Raw genomic sequence first — 18,673 nt, forward strand, 5'->3', positions numbered from 1 at the left:
GTTACTTTTGCCCTACAAACAATATGTCTTGATGAGCATTTTAATGCATATAGAGTTGGGTGTACAATAGAGGCATCTTATGTAGTTGATGTTAAAGAGCTTTTCTGTCACAAAGCATTTGATATACAGATGTCTTACAGTTGTGATGATTCAAGTTTGTTTATTGTTCCATACTGTTTCCTGTGATTCTAAAAACTGCACAGAAAGCTCTTTAAAACCAAGATGTATTGCATTGCAATATTGCCTTTTTTATTTACTTTTAATAAAGGGGGGACAGATGCCAAAATGTCATTTTACAGAGGCCACAATTGTATTTTATCATCAGTGTTTTTGATATGTGAGATGCCAGTTTCACAAAATCCTCCATGTCATTGTTAGATGTATTGAATTGCAATATTGAGCTTTTTTATGTACATGTATTAAAGTGAACAGCGGCCAACATTTCATTTCAGTCCACAATTTTATTTTATTATCATCAGTATTTTGATGTATGTATTGCAAATGTCTTACAATTAACAATAAAGTGCTTTGTTAAATACTGACTTCTGATTTATTGACGTTAAGTTTAGTTGTACAAATGCCAATCTTGGCTGATAATATTAAATTCTATATTGAGTGAACTGGCAGAGTTTTCATTTTAAGCAAAATAGAGTAAATTACAGTTTGTAGAGTTATATAAAGACTGAATAGAGTAGAAATAACAAAAAAAAATAAACTGCAACAAGAGTAATTTTCACTCTATTTAGACTAGGACCAAACGTTATCTTTGTTGAGTAAAAATGTATTCAATTTGAGTAAGAAATGACACTTTCCACAGATAATATTCAATTCTATATTGAGTGAATTGGCAGTAGAGTTGTTTCCATGTTAAGCTAAATGGAGTAAATTACAGTTTGTAGAGTTAAATATAAACACTGAATACAGTAGAAATAACTTTGAAAATTGAACTCTGTAACAAGAGTAATTTTTACTCTATTTAGACTGGGACCAAATGTTATCTTTTGTAGAGTATAATTGTATTCAATTTGAGTAAAAATTACTCTGATAAATTTACTGTGCAGGCCACAATGGCACCATTGTTCTGTGTTTACAACAGAGGATGTACTCCATTAGTTTGCAATTGTCCTTTGTTGTCAAAGCTACCAGGGTGATCAAACATGTTGACCCGAGGCAATACATGAGGTTTTGGTTAGGTGAAAAGGGAGTGGCTGATCTTGAATGAAATTACCTTTGTCCAACTTAGTTAATTATAGTGCTGTGAGTTATAGACTATGCCCAAACCAGAGGTGGTAATGGCAGTATAGCTGAGGCATGTTATAAGTACGGCCTTCCAATGTGTGTCAATAACTCTAGGAACTCTTAACTGCAGAAGTTAGCTTCAGTAGTCAGCACCTTCTGGTCTCTTTCCCAGTGGTGGTTCTAGACCATTTCAACTGGGGGGGCCAATCTGGGACCAGTTGTACTGTTAGAGGGGCCAGTTACATTAGACGTTATTGTTGTCATATCGTTTTCTTCACTGCATTGCAGGCATTAGCAGGCAAAAGACCATGTTCATAATCATCATCGTTGCCACTGTCTAATAACGGATGTAAAAAAAGAACGATAGCAAAAATTTGTTATGTAAAAATATTTCATACTCCACATTTAGGGGGGCCACAAGGGGGTCCCAAATTGTTGTCACAGGGGCACTACCCCCCCCCCCCCCCCCTCCAGAACCGCTAGTGCTCTTTCCCCCTCTCAGCTGCTTTGTCTGTCTAGGAGGCAGCGTGTTTGCTAACTAGCCCACTGGGCATTGGTTTCGCACAGAATGCTCCGAGAGAACACTCTGCCATACCCACGGCATGAGAACATATCACTACATAACCCATTCCCCAAGAAATAATGTGCCACTCAATCATCCTCCTCAGTCGGGACGTCTGGAAATAAATAGCGAATCAATCAGGAGCAATCAAGCTGAACGACCATATTGAGCCACATGATCCACTAGTTGGTTTCGGAGAAACTTTGGTTGCTAAGGTGGTTTTCTTAGGACCAAGAACTAGAGAAAAACAACAACACAATATTTCACAATGTTCCACCGTCAAGACTGGAGGTTTTCTGTGGGGGCCAGAGAAGTGAAACGTTTTATTTCCCTCTCTCCTCTCCTCTTCGTTCCCTTTCCTCTCTTCCTTCCCTCTCTCCTCTTCTCTTCGTTCCGTTTCCTCTCTTCCTTCCCTCTCTCCTCTCCTCTTCGTTCCCTTTCCTCTCTTCCTTCCCTCTCTCCTCTCCTCTTCGTTCCCTTTCCTCTCTTCCTTCCCTCTCTCCTCTCCTCTTCGTTCCCTTTGCTCTCTTCCTTCCCTCTCTCCTCTCCTCTTCGTTCTCTTTCCTCTCTTCCTTCCCTATCTCCTCTCTTTTTTTCAGGAAACCAGTGTTTGTTCGCCGGGTAACAAAACACACCGGGGACCTCCAGACGTGCTACACTCGCTGTGACATTTCACACTTCCTGCGAACCACTCGCAACATCCCTCTAGCATGGGGAGACTAAATCTGTGGCCCTTGTGGCCTGTTAACGTGATGTCACGGCAGCTCTGGCTCTTACGAGAGCTTCTTTAGCTAAATGGCATGGGCCACTCTCTAACAACGCTTAAACAACGCTCGAACTAGCCCACTGTCAACGAGCCCCAAGCCAAACTGCATTCCATCCGCTACCTAGTCCTCACTTTGACAGGCCCTGTTAAAAAAAAAGGGATTACAACACTGCTTGGTTCCACTGGGCTGGTTTAAAGCTTTGGTGACAGGGGGAAGGCCGAGCACCAGGAAATGCCCCTTTACGAGACACATGGCACCGTTTACACTCGCTACGCGCTAAGACTCTAAGAAGCCATCAGATGTTCATGAGAATGTGATTGATGGTTACAGAGTGTTATGGCTGTGCTGACTTAAGCAGGCTGAAAATGAAAACGATTCATAACCAGAACGGTTACGCAAGGGCCTGTAAAGTCGTTTCTCAGATGTCCCGATGGAGAGGTTATCACAGTACATTTATCCTGTCCTGTAATTCTCCTGTCAACTTTCGACGGGCCATTATTCATTCAACATACATTAAGGTTTCTTTAAACTATGGGTCGGGACCCAAAGTGGGCCGTGGGCATGTGAGAGGTGGGTCGCGGGTTCTGAAAATACATCACACACTATTTCTTCTTAATTTGGGTTGTTGGAGGAGGATTTGGGTCACGGGAGGACGGTCAACTACGCATTTGGGTCTCGAGATGAAAACGTTTAAGAACCCCTGATCTATAGAATGGAACAACTCAAATGGTGTCCTCCATTGTGTCACTTGAAAACCACCTCAGATACTTCACACTGGGCACACACTGGTTAAGTCAATGCTGTGTCCACGTCGTTTCAATTCAATTACGTTGAACCAATGTGGAATAGACCTTGAATTGACGGCTGTGCTCAGCGGGTTGCTGTTGATACATCACCACTTTGTCATGAACTGTGTTATGAATGCCTATGTATAGGAAATGTTTGTCTTTGAACCCTGCCAACTGTACACTCAGTAGGTGATATGACCAATAGGAAAGGAATTCTTACAGAACTTTCTCTTGGACAAAGAGAACTCCATGGCTGAATGAGAATGCCTGGCCCCGGTATGACCTGGATGATATCTGACCGTGGCACAAAAGGTCACCATCACTTTCTTCCACCTCAGAGAAAAGCTTTTCAAAGTTTGTTTATTTTTTTGTTAGACTGTGTGTGTGTGTGTGTGTGTGTGTGTGTGTGTGTGCGCACGCGCATCTGTGTACGCATCTGTGTGCGTGTGCATCCGTGCATGCAAATGTATGCAGGCCTCTGTGTGTGGCTTGTATGTTGAATTTGCTGAAAGACAATTATGTCCTTATCTCTACCGCAGTTGAGTTGTTTTGTGAACAATAACACAACCACAGTATGATTTACCAGTTGGATTTGATTTAACAATGACTCGCAATGTCACAAGCTGCCACAGTCATTGCTGCTAATTTCTCTCAGCTCAGGAAGTGTGAGACAAGTGTCACTTCCGGCAGGTATGCGTGTGTGTCTGTGTGTGTGTGTGTGTGTGTGTGTGTGTGTGTGTGTGTGTGTGTGTGTGTGTGTTTGTGTGTGTGTGTGTGTGCGTGTGTGCATGTGTGCATGCGAGCGAGCGAAAGAGTCCTTGGCTTTTAAACACCTTCAACACAGAAAAGCCACCCAGTGCCCAGCTTTCCAGCACCAGGGCACTGCATATCAGTTAGGTCGGTTCGGTCACGGAGTGAGAGGCTGGTGCTTTATTGATTTTCCTGGCAAATGATTGTGCCGAGTTGCCCGGCTCTACCTCCTCCCTCCAGCACTGCAACCTTCAGCTGACCTCTTCGGAGTCCAGTGTTGTGGACAACTTTCCCTTTTAGCCGAGTGTTTCTATGGGCATTTGAACTGTGGGGTGTAGTCAGTGTTCTATCCAGTCAATTTATTTGTTCATGATGATGAATGTCGTTCAACAGTTTGAATTCTTGTTGATGAGTGTTAATGAGGCATTTTTTATTAGCATACTGCACGGTACCGCTCCACTATAAACATAGTCTAACACTGGTAGGCTGTCAAGTCTGTTCTGGTTAGTGTTTATTGGTTTATTTCACTGTAGAGCCTCTAGCCCTGCTCATTATACCTTATCCAACCTCTCAGTTCCACCACCCACACATGCGATGACATCACCTGGTTTCAATGATGTTTCTAGAGACAATATCTCTCTCATCATCACTCAATGCCTAGGTTTACCTCCACTGTATTCACATCCTACCATACCTTTGTCTGTACATTATACCTTGAAGCTATTTTATCGTCCCCAGAAACCTTCTCCTTTTTACTCTCTGTTCCGGACGTCCTAGACGACCAATTCTCATAGCTTTTAGCCGTACCCTTATCCTACTCCTCCTCTCTTCCTCTGGCGATGTAGAGGTTAATCCAGGCCCTGCAGTGCCTAGCTCCACTCCTATTCCCCAGGCGCTCTCTTTTGATGCCTTCTGTAACCGTAAAGCCTTGGTTTCATGCACGTTAACATTAGAAGCCTCCTCCCTAAGTTTGTTTTATTCACTGCTTTAGCACACTCAGCCAACCCGGATGTCCTAGCCGTGTCTGAATCCTGGCTTAGGAAGACCACCAAAAACTCTGAAATCTCCATACCTAACTACAACATTTTCAGACAAGATAGAACGGCCAAATGGGGCAGTGTTCAATCTACTGCAGAGATAGCCTGCAGAGTTCTGTCCTACTATCCAGGTCTGTACCCAAACAATTTGAACTTCTACTTTTAAAAATCCACCTCTCTAAAAACAAGTCTCTCACCGTTGCTGCCTGCTATAGACCACCCTCTGCCCCCAGCTGTGCTCTGGACACCATATGTGAACTGATTGCCCCCCATCTATCTTCAGAGCTCGTGCTGCTAGGTGACCTAAATTGGGACATGCTTAACACCCCAGCCACCCTACAATCTAAGCTTGATGCCCTTACACAAATTATCAATGAACCTACCAGGTACCACCCCAAAGCCGTAAACACGGACACCCTCATAGATATCATCCTGACCAACTTGCCCTCTAAATACACCTCTGCTGTTTTCAACCAAGATCTCAGCGATCACTGCCTCATTGCCTGCATCCGTAATGGGTCAGCGGTCAAACGACCTCCACTCATCACTGTCAAATGCTCCCTGAAACACTTCAGCGAGCAGGCCTTTCTAATCGACCTGGCCAGGGTATCCTGGAAGGATATTGACCTCAATACCTTCAGTAGAGGATTCATGGTTATTTTTTTAAAAAAGCCTTCCGCACCATCTTAAATAAGCATGCCCCATTCAAGAAATGTAGAACCAGGAACAGATATAGCCCTTGGTTCTCTCCAGACCTGGCTGCCCTTAACCAACACAAAAACATCCTGTGGCGTTCTGCATTAGCATCGAACAGCCCCCGTGATATGCAACTTTTCAGGGAAGTTAGAAACCAATATACACAGGCAGTTAGAAAAGCAAAGGCTAGCTTTTTCAAGTAGAAATTTACTTCCTGCAACAAAACTCAAAAAAGTTCTGGGACACTGTAAAGTCCTTGGAGAATAACAGCACCTCCTCCCAGCTGCCCACTGCACTGAGGATAGGAAACTGTCACCACCAATAAATCCACTATAATTGAGAATTTCAATAAGCATTTTTCTACGGCTGGCCATGCTTTCCACCTGGCTACCCCTACCCCGGTCAACAGCACTGCACCCCCCACAGCAACTCGCCCAAGCCTTCCCCATTTCTCCTTCTCCCAAATCCAGTCAGCTGATGTTCTGAAAGAGCTGCAAAATCTGGACCCCTACAAATCAGCCGGGCTAGACAATCTGGACCCTTTCTTTCTAAAATTATCTGCCGAAATTGTTGCAACCCCTATTACTAGCCTGTTCAACCTCTCTTTCGTGTCGTCTGAGATTCCCAAAGATTGGAAAGCAGCTGTGGTCATCCCCCTCTTCAATGGGGGGGACCCTCTTGACCCAAACTGCTACAGACCTATATCTATCCTACCCTGCCTTTCTAAAGTCTTCAAAAGCCAAGTCAACAAACAGATTACCGACCATTTTGAATCCCACCGCACCTTCTCCGCTATGCAATCTGGTTTCAGAGCTGGTCATGGGTGCACCTCAGCCACGCTCAAGGTCCTAAACGATATCTTAACCGCCATCGATAAGAAACGACTCTGTCAATCACCACATCCTCATCGGCAGACTCAATAGCCTTGGTTTCTCAAATGATTGCCTCGCCTGGTTCACCAACTACTTCTCTGATAGAGTTCAGTGTGTCAAATCGGAGGGCCTGTTGTCCGGGCCTCTGGCCGTCTCTATGGGGGTGCCACAGGGTTCAATTCTTGGGCGACTCTTTTCTCTGTTTTCATCAATGATGTCGCTCTTGCTGCTGGTGAGTCTCTGATCCACCTCTACGCAGATGACACCATTTTGTATACTTCTGGCCCTTCTTTGGGCACTGTGTTAACTACCCTCCAGACGAGCTTCAATGCCATACAACTCTCCTTCCGTGGCCTCCAACTGCTCTTAAATACAAGTAAAACTAAATGCATGCTCTTCATCTGATCGCTGCCTGCACCTGCCCGCCTGTCCAGCATCACTACTCTGGACTATTCTGACTTAGAATATGTGGACAACTACAAATACCTAGCTGTCTGGTTAGACTGGAAACTCTCCTTCCAGACTCACATCAAACATCTCCAATCCAAAGTTAAATCTAGAATTGTCTTCCTATTTCGCAACAAAGCATCTTTCACTCATGCTGCCAAACATACCCTCGTAAAACTGACCATCCTACCGATCCTCGACTTCGGCGACATCATTTAGAAAATAGCTTCCAATACCCTATTCAATAAATTGGATGCAGTCTATCACAGTGCCATCCGTTTTGTCACCAAAGCCCCATATACTACCCACCACTGCGACCTGTACTCTCTCGTTGGCTGGCCCTCGCTTCATACTCGTCGCCAAACCCACTGGCTCCAGGTCATCTACAAGACCCTGCTAGGTAAAGTTCCCCCTTATCTCAGCTCGCTGGTCACCGTAGCAGCACCCACCTGTAGCACGCGCTCCAGCAGGTATATCTCCCTTGTCACCCCCAAAGCCAATTCCTCCTTCGGCCGCCTCTCCTTCCAGTTCTCTGCTGCCAATGACTGGAACGAACTACAAAAATCTCTAAAACTGGAAACACTTAACTCCCTCACTAGCTTTAAGCACCAGCTGTCAGAGCAGCTCACAGATTACTGCACCTGTACATAGCCCATCTATAATTTAGCCCAAACAACTACCTCACCCCCTACTGTATTTATTTATTTTGCTCCTTTGCACCCCATTATTTCTATTTCTACTTTGCACTTTCTTCCACTGCAAATCTACCATTCCAGTGTTTTACTTGCTTTATTGTATTTACTTCGCCACCATGGCCTTTTTTACCTTTACCTCCCTTATCTCACCTCATTTGCTCACTTTGTATATAGACTTATTTTTCTACTATATTATTGACTGTAGGTTTGTTTTACTCCATGTGTAACTCTGTGTTGTTGTATGTGTCAAACTGCTTTGCTTTATCTAGGTCAGGTCGCAATTGTAAATGAGAACTTGTTCTCAACTTGCCTACCTGGTTAAATAAAGGTGAAATAAAATAAATAAATAAATAAAGTCTACACATGCACTGCTTTCCTTCCACACATGCACACACACACACACACAATAGTTCCTCAGATAGTGATATATTGGTGTGTTTATAAGACAATGACTTAATTCTGTTCTCCTGCCCTCACAACTTCCTCCTCAACGTCCCTCAAAGTGACAAATGACTCCCAAACTACCTATTAGAAAGACTCTTCCACTAAAAGTGTAATTTCATAACTACACAAATCCTGGAGAGACCCGTTCCTCAGTGAATAATCGACAGGCCATAATACAGCCTAAGCTCTGACAATTAGAGAGCACTTCAGCTGTATAAATTACAATCCCTGTTGACAATTTTTTTGGTGAATCCATTTGGGTCCACCCTTTCTAAAAGTACAATTTAGTCGGATATTTTTGAGTTTCTTAATCACACCATGTATCTGTATACTTACTTAGCTAGTTTTCTGATATGATTTCACCCTCTTTTTGGACTTATTTACCACAATTAAAATTGATTCCTCTTGGAAAGCCAGAGGTCTGGCCATTAATCCAGCTATCTGCTGGCTGTCAGCAGAACCACCCAGCCTTTTATACTCTGTAGGCCTTGGCAAGGGAAGAGATAAAGTGCTGGACCTTAACCTGTTGGGGCTAGGGGGCAGTATTTTCACGGCTGGATAAAAAAACGTACCCGATTTAATCTGGTTACTAATCCTACCCAGTAACTAGAATATGCATATACTTATTATATATGGATAGAAAACACCCTAAAGTTTCTAAAACTGTTTGAATGGTGTCTGTGAGTATAACAGAACTCATTTGGCAGGCAAAACCCTGAGACATTTTCTGACAGGAAGTGGATACCTGATGTGTTGAATTACCTTTAAGCCTATGCCATTGAAACACACAGGGGTTGATTAATGATTTGGCACTTCCTATTGCTTCCACTAGATGTCACCAGCCTTTACAAAGTGTTTTGAGTCTTTTACTGTGAGATCTGACCGAACAAGAGCCATGGAACGGTGATGGCCGATTAGACCCTGGCGCGTGAGTTCATGTTGGGTACCCTCGTTCCAATACGTTATAAAAGAGAATGCATTCATCCACCTTGAATATTATTCATGTTCTGGTTAAAAAAGGCACTAATGATTTATGCTATACAACGTTTGACATGTTTGAACGAACGTAAATATATTTTTTCCCCTCGTTCATGACGAGAAGTCCGGCTGGCTTAGATCATGTGCTAACAACACGGATCTTTTTGGATATAAATGATGAGCTTTTTTGAACAAAACTACATTCGTTATGGACCTGGGATTCCGGGAAGTGACATCTGATGAAGAGAATCAAAGGTAATGGATTATTTACATAGTATTTTCGATTTTAGATCTCTCCAACATGGCCGTTTGTCTGTATAGCAAAGCATATTTTTCTGGGCGCAGTGCTCAGATTATTGCAAAGTGTGATTTCCCAGTAAGGTTATTTTTAAATCTGGCAAGTTGATTGCGTTCAAGAGATGTAAATCTATAATTCTTTAAATGACAATATAATATTTTACCAATGTTTTCTAATTTTAATTATTTAATTTGTGGTGCTGACTTGACTGCCGGTTATTCGAGGGAAACGATTTTCTCAACATCAATGCCATAGTAAAACGCTGTTTTTGGATATAAATATGAACTTGATAGAACTAAAAATGCATGCATTGTCTAACATAATGTCCTAGGAGTGTCATCTGATGGAGATTGTAAAAGGTTAGTGCATTATTTTAGCTGGTTTTATGGTTTTGGTGACCCTGTCTTTGAATTGACAAAACATTACACACAGCTATTGTCAATGTACTCTCCTAACATAATCTAACTTTATGCTTTCGCCGTAAAACCTTTTTGAAATCGGACAACGTGGTTAGATTAAGGAGATGTTTATCTTTCAAAGGGTGTAAGATAGTTGTATGTTTGAAAAATTTGAATTTTGACATTTATTTGGTTTCAAATTTACCGCTCTTGAAATGCACCTGCTGTTGATAGGGTGCACCACGGGTGGCACGCTAGCGTCCCACATAGCCCCAAGTAGTTAACGGTCTTCACTGAATGTTTTCTTAGACAAGGACCCTCTAAGTCAAACTGGGCTCTATCCTCCTGAGGGTCTAAGAGAGAGGGTGGGGAGTAGCCTTGCTGCCTTTTCACAGACCTGAGACTCAAAAAGAAGGAACACACTATCGTTTTGTTCTCGCTCTCTCTTTCATTCTCTGACATCACAGGAACCCTGTGAAGCAAAGTGGGAAGCTCTTCGACATTTCTACGTTGCGTCTGGGGGGGGGGGGGGGTCTCATTGGGAATATACAGCTATCTCTAGACATGGGATATATACTAACGAGGAGGCCTTGGTTGATGTTGTGACGTTACTAGCAAAAGGGAAAGGTCCATCACGGCATCACCCATAGAACAGTGCTTCGACTTAGCCACTGACATCTCCTTCCTCTTGAACTCAAAACATGGAATAAGTGACAAACAACTTTCACTTCCTAAAGGAGCTTGCTCGCTCAGTCCATTGAGAGAGAGTCGCTCAGTCTAACCACACGAGGCTATCATAACACAAGATAAATGTCCACATGCTGGAGATAAGATAGAAGAGAGTCTGAAGGCAGAGGAGACAGCCCTCGAGCCCCACATAACTTCTGATGGATGGTTGTTCGGTCTCCCGTTCATCCCGTTGGCGTTTCGTCTGTGCCATGCACCTCTGACCCTTCCTGTTGGAATCCTCTGATGGAGAGAGGAGCTATCAGCTCACAGTCACAAGACACGACCAGAAAACATGCCAGGAGAGTGGGGGAGACGAGCACGTTCTGCTTTTGTTTCAGCCACATACAGTGTTTACCACAACCAGTTGAAAGTGAAAGGTGTAGTCGTTCAGCTGTAATGATGAGGAATGTCATCCTGATGTCAGACCTTTGATGTGGTAAATATAATATATTGAGTGGGATTTCAGTGTCGTTGAAAATTCACTAATCAGTGATGCTTAAACCTCGTTCGGCCTCAGTGTATGATGAGGTCACACACTGGGCTGTGTGTGTGTGTGTGTGTGTGTGTGTGTGTGTGTGTGTGTGTGTGTGTGTGTGTGTGTGTGTGTGTGTGTGTGTGTGTGTGTGTGTGTGTGTGTGTGTGTTGTATGTGTTGTATGCGTAGACACCCTTGTCGGCCTGACATTCCTCACCTCAGCATGGAAACGATCTTTTTGGTGTGTTTTTTTTCATTAGTCCACTGCTAATACAGTCCCGAAATGTTTTGCATGTCAGCTGTCACATTTTCAAGATATTGGACTTTCAAGAAGCAAAGTGTCACCGGCCACATCAGCATGAGCTAAGAGGTCCCACACTGGGCTTTAATTAACTATGGCCACCCATACACAGACCTGTGAATGCCACAACACACACACACATTCACTCACACAAGCACTCAAGCATAGACACACGTTTACACATAAAACCACCACAAGCCCTCTTAGGCCTGTAACCTTCTGTGAATAAGTAGTCTGCAGAATTCTCCTTATATGGTAGAATATGTGCTCTTCATCATCTAGATTGGCAGTGCTTCGGTTTCCAGGAATAGAAATTGAATGTAGAACCATTACACTCACTTTACAGTCTACAATAAAGTGCAATGTTCATTCGCTCTTTGCAACTATAACTCTTCTGAGCATTCAAGTGTCCATGTGAAATCAAGTGGGAATGTCCTTTCTATCCATTCAATCTCTGTCTTGGGCGCTGCAGGAAATTGGCTCCATGTAAGCAAAGAACATGAATTTGTCAAGGAGTTCCAGGTTTTTGATCAGGGAAAATTATATAAAAAGCTTTTTACATCTACATCATTAAGGGGAATTTACAGGGAAGCAGGGAATCTTCCAGAGTTCACTTGGACACTATTTCCATCGGAAGCATATCCCACTATTTTCCATGCATCATCTAAGTTTCTCAATGTAGGTGCATAAGCTTTAACTTTGAATGTTCCTCTCCCCTGGCTGGTTGAGTTAGCCTAGCCACACTCCCCCGATCCTGAACATTGCCTTGGCTGCAGTTCAGTGAGCTCCATGACCTTTGACCGTACACAAAGAGACATATCAGAAAAGTTAATCAGATGACAGAGATGTGCTGACCCCTGTCTCACCTTTTGACCCTGTGACCTCTGTAACACCACAGGATTTTCCAGTCCCAGGCTAAATGGGCACCGGAACAAAATAACTGCATCCGATTTTAACTGTCACTCTCGTCGTTAGAAATGGCGGACCAAAACGCAGCAGGTATGTGTATACTCATCCTCTTTATTTACGGGAAAATAAGGAAAAACCAAACAAACACGTATACAAAAATAACAAAACGATGAACGCCAAAATAACAGTCTTGAAGGCAACACAGCAATCCAAGAACAATCTCCCACAACAGACAAACACAAACACACCCTCATATATGGGACTCTCAATCAAAGGCAAATAGACAACACCTGCCTTCAATTGAGAGTCCCAACCCCAATGAACCCAAACATAGAAACAGACACACTAGACTCAACATAGAATTACATAAACATAGATCATAAACCAAAAACCCGGAAATACTAAATCAAACTCCCTCTTACCAACACACCACCCTGAACCACATAAAACAAATACACTCTGCCACGTCCTGACCAAACTACAATAACAATTAACCCTTATACTGGCCAGGACGTGACAGTACCCCCCCCTTAAAGGTGCTAACCCCGGAAGCACCTTAAAAAACAACAAAAAAAACAACAAAAACCACAACCCCAAACAAAACAAAATTTCCCCTCTACTAAAAGGGAGGGAAGGGAGGGTGGCTGCCGTCAACGACGGCACTGTGCTACACCCCCCCTCCCCAACCCACCTATATCAGGAGGTGGCTCCGGTTCTGGCCGTTCCAGGCAGTCGGGGCAGTCTGGCGGCTCGGGGCAGTCTGGCCACTCCGGCGGCTCGGGGCAGCTCTGGCCACTCCGGCGGCTCGGGGCAGCACTGGTCACTCCGGCGGCTCGGGGCAGCACTGGCCACTCCGGCGGCTCGGGGCAGCACTGGCCACTCCGGCGGCTCGGGGCAGCACTGGCCACTCCGGCGGCTCGGGGCAGCACTGGCGACTGTTGACTGGCGGGCAGCTCTGGCGACTGTTGACTGGCGGGCAGCTCTGGCGACTGTTGACTGGCGGGCAGCTCTGGCGACTGTTGACTGGCGAGGCTGGGTTTACGCACTTGAAGCCTGGTGCGTGGTGCTGGTACTGGGCGTACCAGATTGGGAACACGCACCTCCAGGCTAGTGCGGGAACAGGACGAGTCGGACTGGGTTGACGCACTTCCGGGTCCGCACGAGAGACAGGAGCTGGAAACCCAGGGCTATGGAGGCGCACAGGCGGTCTTGATCTTACCTCCTGCACAACCCGTCCTGGATGGATGGAACTAGTAGCCCTGCACGAGCGGGGTGCTTGTACAGGGCGGACTGGGTTGTGCAGGGGCCTGATGGTAGCCGTGCGTAGAGCGGGAGTTGGGTAGCCTGGTCCTCGGAGGCGTACCGGCGACCAGATGCGCTGCGCAGGCATCCTCCTACCAGGCTGGATGCCCGCTCTAGCACGGCACCTGCGAGGGGCTGAAATAACGCGCACCGGACTGTGCGTGCGTATGGGTGAGATAGTGCGCTCCTCAGCGAAACATGGCGCTCTCCACCTCATACGCTCCTCCATATAACCACGGGTAGCTGGCTTCCGACTCTTCCTAGGCCTAGCCAAACTACCCGTGTGCCCCCCCAAAAACAATTCTTAGGGGTGCCTCTCGTGCTTCTCCCTCAGCGCGTCCAAGGCCTCGTACCTCCGCCTCTCTGCCTCAATTTCCCACTGCGGGCGGCGATAATCCCCAGCCTGGTGTCAAGGTCCAGCCCCGTCCAGAACTTCCTCCCAGGTCCATCTCTCCCGCCAGTCCAACTCGAAGTCCCTTTTCTTCTGCTGCTTGGTCCTTAGTTGGTGGGAGATTCTGTCACTCTCGTCGTTAGAAATGGCGGACCAAAACGCAGCAGGTATGTGTATACTCATCCTCTTCATTTACGGGAAAAGAAGGAATAACCAAACAAACACGTATACAAAAATAACAAAACCATGAACAACAAAATAACAGTCTTGAAGGCAACACAGCAATCCAAGAACAATCTCCCACAACAGACAAACACACCCTCATATATGGGACTCTCAATCAAAGGCAAATAGACAACACCTGCATTCAATTGAGAGTCCCAACCCCAATGAACCCAAACATAGAAACAGACACACTAGACTCAACATAGAATTACATAAACATAGATCATAAACCAAAAACCCGGAAATACTAAATCAAACGCCCTCTTACCAACACACCACCCTGAACCACATAAAACAAATACCCTCTGCCACGTCCTGACCAAACTACAATAACAATTAACCCTTATACTGGCCAGGACGTGACATTAACATCCAACATTTGACCCCTGTTGGGCTGTTATGGAGGTTTTAATCCTGCAATACAACTTAAATCATGAGATAAATAAAAAAAAAGCCTCTTAAAATGTTTTTGGAAAATGATATTAAACAGTACAGCTTATTCCTTGTATTTATATGTGAGGTTCTGGTCAGATTACACAACTGTAAGTAGAGATCCAACACACTGAATCTGTTTCCTCAGAGTCCAATACAACATGTTATACTGTATCATTAGTTTGACCATGCTGGCTGAAATCACTGAAATCGCCGGTAACTGAAAAAAAAGTAAAGGCTTGATAGAAATAGAAATGTTAGAACTAGAACAGCTCTAACTCAATCAGAATCAATAGAAATCTACTCAAACACTGTTGGAACTGGGCAACATCCTGGATGCCATAGGATCCGACTGTGTTTAATCATGGAGTCAGGTGCCCTGAAACAGCCTTCTTAGTGCGGTCGATCACCTGAGTCCTATTTGCAGAGGGAGTGGTTGTGGTTGGGGCAAAGCAAACAGCCTTCAGGAAACAACAAGGACAAGGTGAGCGGGAAACAGGTAAGGGGGCCAGACCCCGTTACGAAACATCTACTTAGTATTAGAACAATGAGAGGAATTTGGAGCCTGTCTGGGCAGGTACTTGGCCCTCAGACTGACGAGGCTCTCTGAGTGTCTCCAGGATAGGGAAGAGGGTGAATGCGGGTTCCTTTTGGCCAGTGATGCCTCGGTTAGGGGGAGAGGCAGGAGGGCAAGAGAGAGTGTGTGGACAGGGGGACAGAGACAGAGGCCCAGCCACTGTGATACAGAAGTCTTTTGAAGGTCAGCTGACAACACCAGCACGTATGTAATCAGTCATTCAATGAATCAACAATTAAACAATCCGATCTGTAGTCACTGTGTCGGATTTTCTGTCTGCTTCCTCTCTCTGAGTCAGTAACATGCACATAGTAGCCAATAGGTCTGTTGCTACATCACATAATGTACCATATCTGTAGCGCTTTCCTGCAGTCATATGACCAAAGCGCCCTCTAGTGGCATCATGGGTGGAATGTTATTCATATTTTTCACAATTTCATAATTAATTAAAAATTCAAAAAACATTTATGTTTCTATGTCAAACAATGTTGATATATTTCAGGCTTCTGTGATGTATATAACATGTAATATTGGGATGCAAACTCAAAATTGAATAGATTTCAACTCTATATCTGACATGGTTCAGGTGTCTTCTTTTTTTAAGGCCATAACCATGGTGTGGGGTGTGTACTTTTGTTATAAAGTAGATCTGTTTAAGACTACCAAGAAACACTCTGTGTGACCCTGTGCCATCCTGTGTAATGCCGTGACACTACAACCAGCCACCAGATGACATCCAGATGACATCAACACATACCATTTTAGTCAAGGAGGAAGCAGGCAGTGGATGTTCGGCCAAATGAGGAAGAGAGAATCCATCATGGATCGTCAAACCCCAACAAGAGAAAAACATTAGGGTAGGAGGGAATCCAAACACATTAGATAACAACCGTGTAATAACACCCGTCTGGGAATGGTCCGGAACAAAGGGGTGACCGGGTGAAAACCAACCCGGTGGGGTCTGATCATTTAAAAAAAAAAATGTCATTTAGCAGATGCCCTTAGGGTAAAGAGCAATTAGGGTAAAGTGTCTTACTCAAGGACCTTTCAGTTACTGGCCCAACGCTCTAAACCGCTAGGCTACCTGCCACCCCAGTGAGGAGTTGGGTCTTGGCTGAGTATTGGGTCGCAGGCGCTAGTACACCTGGAGGAGCTAGCATCACTCCGAAGCGAGCAGAGCCTATCAGAGCCTAGCACAACCTATCAGAGCCTAGCAGAGCCTAGCAGAACCTAGCAGAACCTAGCAGAACCTAGTAGAACCTAGCAGAACCTAGTAGAGCCTATCAGAGCCTAGCAGAGCCTAGCAGAACCTAGCAGAACCTAGTAGAGCCTAGCAGAACCTAGCAGAACCTATCAGAGCCTAGCACAACCTATTAGAGCCTATCAGAACCTAGCAGAACCTAGTAGAGCCAAGCAGAACCTAGCAGAGCCTATCAGAGCAGAGCCACATGGCTGCCTACAAGACAGATTCAAAGTTTACGCCTTGGCAACAGGCATGGTGCTGCTCTCTCTCCTCTTCAAATCCTCAATGTCTTCAACCAGTATAACACTGGAATCTGGAATATTTATACACAGTGGACAGAATGACGGAATATGGAATTTGTTTATTGGAAGGCTGATGGGGAAAGCTTATGCGGACCTAATCCTCCTTTCCACGCTTTGTCTCCAACTTTGGGATCCTTCGGCAGTGATATTAACCTTGGACTGCATCGTCAGAATGCCAGAGTTCACTACCAACAGCCAACCATAAACCACTCCTACACACTCGAGGAAGCAGCACTCAAGTTGCTGTGTCTAAGGCTAGGTGGTGTCTGCTTATATAGTTACAATGAAAACCAAGGCACTCTGCAATATGATATGTGCAATGTGTTGCTTACACTCCACATAACATTCATAACTCCAGAGCCAGTTGAAGTTGAACGACCAATTAATTGCGGGCGAGAGAAGCGGACATGTTGTTTATCTAAGTAAACTGTGTGTGAGTGATACCACAAATGAGAGGCTACACACTTGCATGGGCTTTTCATACACACAACATTTCATACCCCTCAAGAAAAAATGTCAGTTGGGAGACCAAAGTGTGGGCCAGAGAAGCCAAAGAAAACGGTATTGTTTTTCAATCTTTGGTTGCACTTTTATGAGTCTTCACCGCAAAAAACATGGCTCATAAAGTGAAGTCGACCCACCGAACAGCCTCAGTGGGCAGTAGATTACTCACACACGGAGAGAAATTACCCCACATCATTTCCAAGGGGAAAGACAGCAACCCGCAATGCTGATCTTACCACCCATGAGGATTTACAAGCAGAAGAGTTCTTTGTCACTCTACGATTTGGTTAAGACTCCACTACGTAAACAAAAGACACCACTCACAATTGCTAAAGAGGCTATAGTTGCATTAGTTCAGGTATTTTCTGTGATCACCGACAGCATAGATTTGATTTGTCCTTATCTACCACCTCTGTGGTGCCTGATGGAGTCAACCACTTAACCACATCAAAACAGAATTGTGGCAACACGGGGTCATTGGGCCTCAGAGCTCCTATAATGTATTACGAAACCCACTATCTTTTAAATCCCAGAAACTTGTAAATAAACCTGTTTCTGAAGGGTTATCTCCATATGTGTTACTTTGGAATGAGCCCTAATGCATGCTGGGATTAAGCAAACATGCAACACATTCTGACAGGTGCAAGGCGTGTGTGTGTGTGTGTGTGTGTGTGTGTGTGTGTGTGTGTGTGTGTGTGTGTGTGTGTGTGTGTGTGTGTGTGTGTGTGTGTGTGTGTGTGTGTGTGTGTGTGTGTGTGTGTGTGTGTGTATGTGTTTCTCTCTGTCCTCTACTCTGCCTCTCTGACCCTTGCATCATTAGACTACCATCCACCACTCTCTCTCTCTCTCTCTCTCTCTCTCTCTCTCTCTCTCTCTCTCTCTCTCTCTAATAAGAAGCATCATAGAATGTGAAGTTAGCAAGAGGGAAGACTGTGGGCTGATGGTAGGAAACGAGAACATTTTCAGTTCATGAAATATTGGAAACACTGAGGTTCCAAAAGCACAGGACGTTGTAGGCTACACAAAACCTGTTGCTTTCTATGCTCACAGCTCTATGTGAAGTTTGAGTGCACTCACTGCACTGGAACTCTGATCTGGCAGTGAGAAAAAGAAGACTTATAGACTGGCTTTGCTTGTATTGTTCTTTCTTCATCTCTGTGGTAACATCCACTCAGCCAGCCACATAACTCTCCGGAGTCATGAGGCAGCCTACCACTGACCTTAGCTGCCTCTGGCTTTCTCCTCTCCTGTTTTGATATCGGGAAGGACACTGGATGGTGTGAAACTAACATATTTTTGTTGCATGGTTCTAT

At 44.7% G+C, this 18,673-nt stretch overlaps 1 protein-coding gene across 4 annotated transcripts in view; it reads right to left on the reverse strand.

The window, feature by feature from the left end:
- The window catches only part of LOC106574411 (rho GTPase-activating protein 6), a 106,716-nt gene that overhangs the window by 55,937 nt on the left and 32,106 nt on the right, over nucleotides 1-18,673 (reverse strand). The gene's annotated exons all lie outside the window — the stretch shown is intronic.

This window comes from Salmo salar, chromosome ssa16, assembly GCF_905237065.1.
Source record: "Salmo salar chromosome ssa16, Ssal_v3.1, whole genome shotgun sequence".
In the NCBI taxonomy this organism is placed as follows: domain Eukaryota; kingdom Metazoa; phylum Chordata; class Actinopteri; order Salmoniformes; family Salmonidae; genus Salmo; species Salmo salar.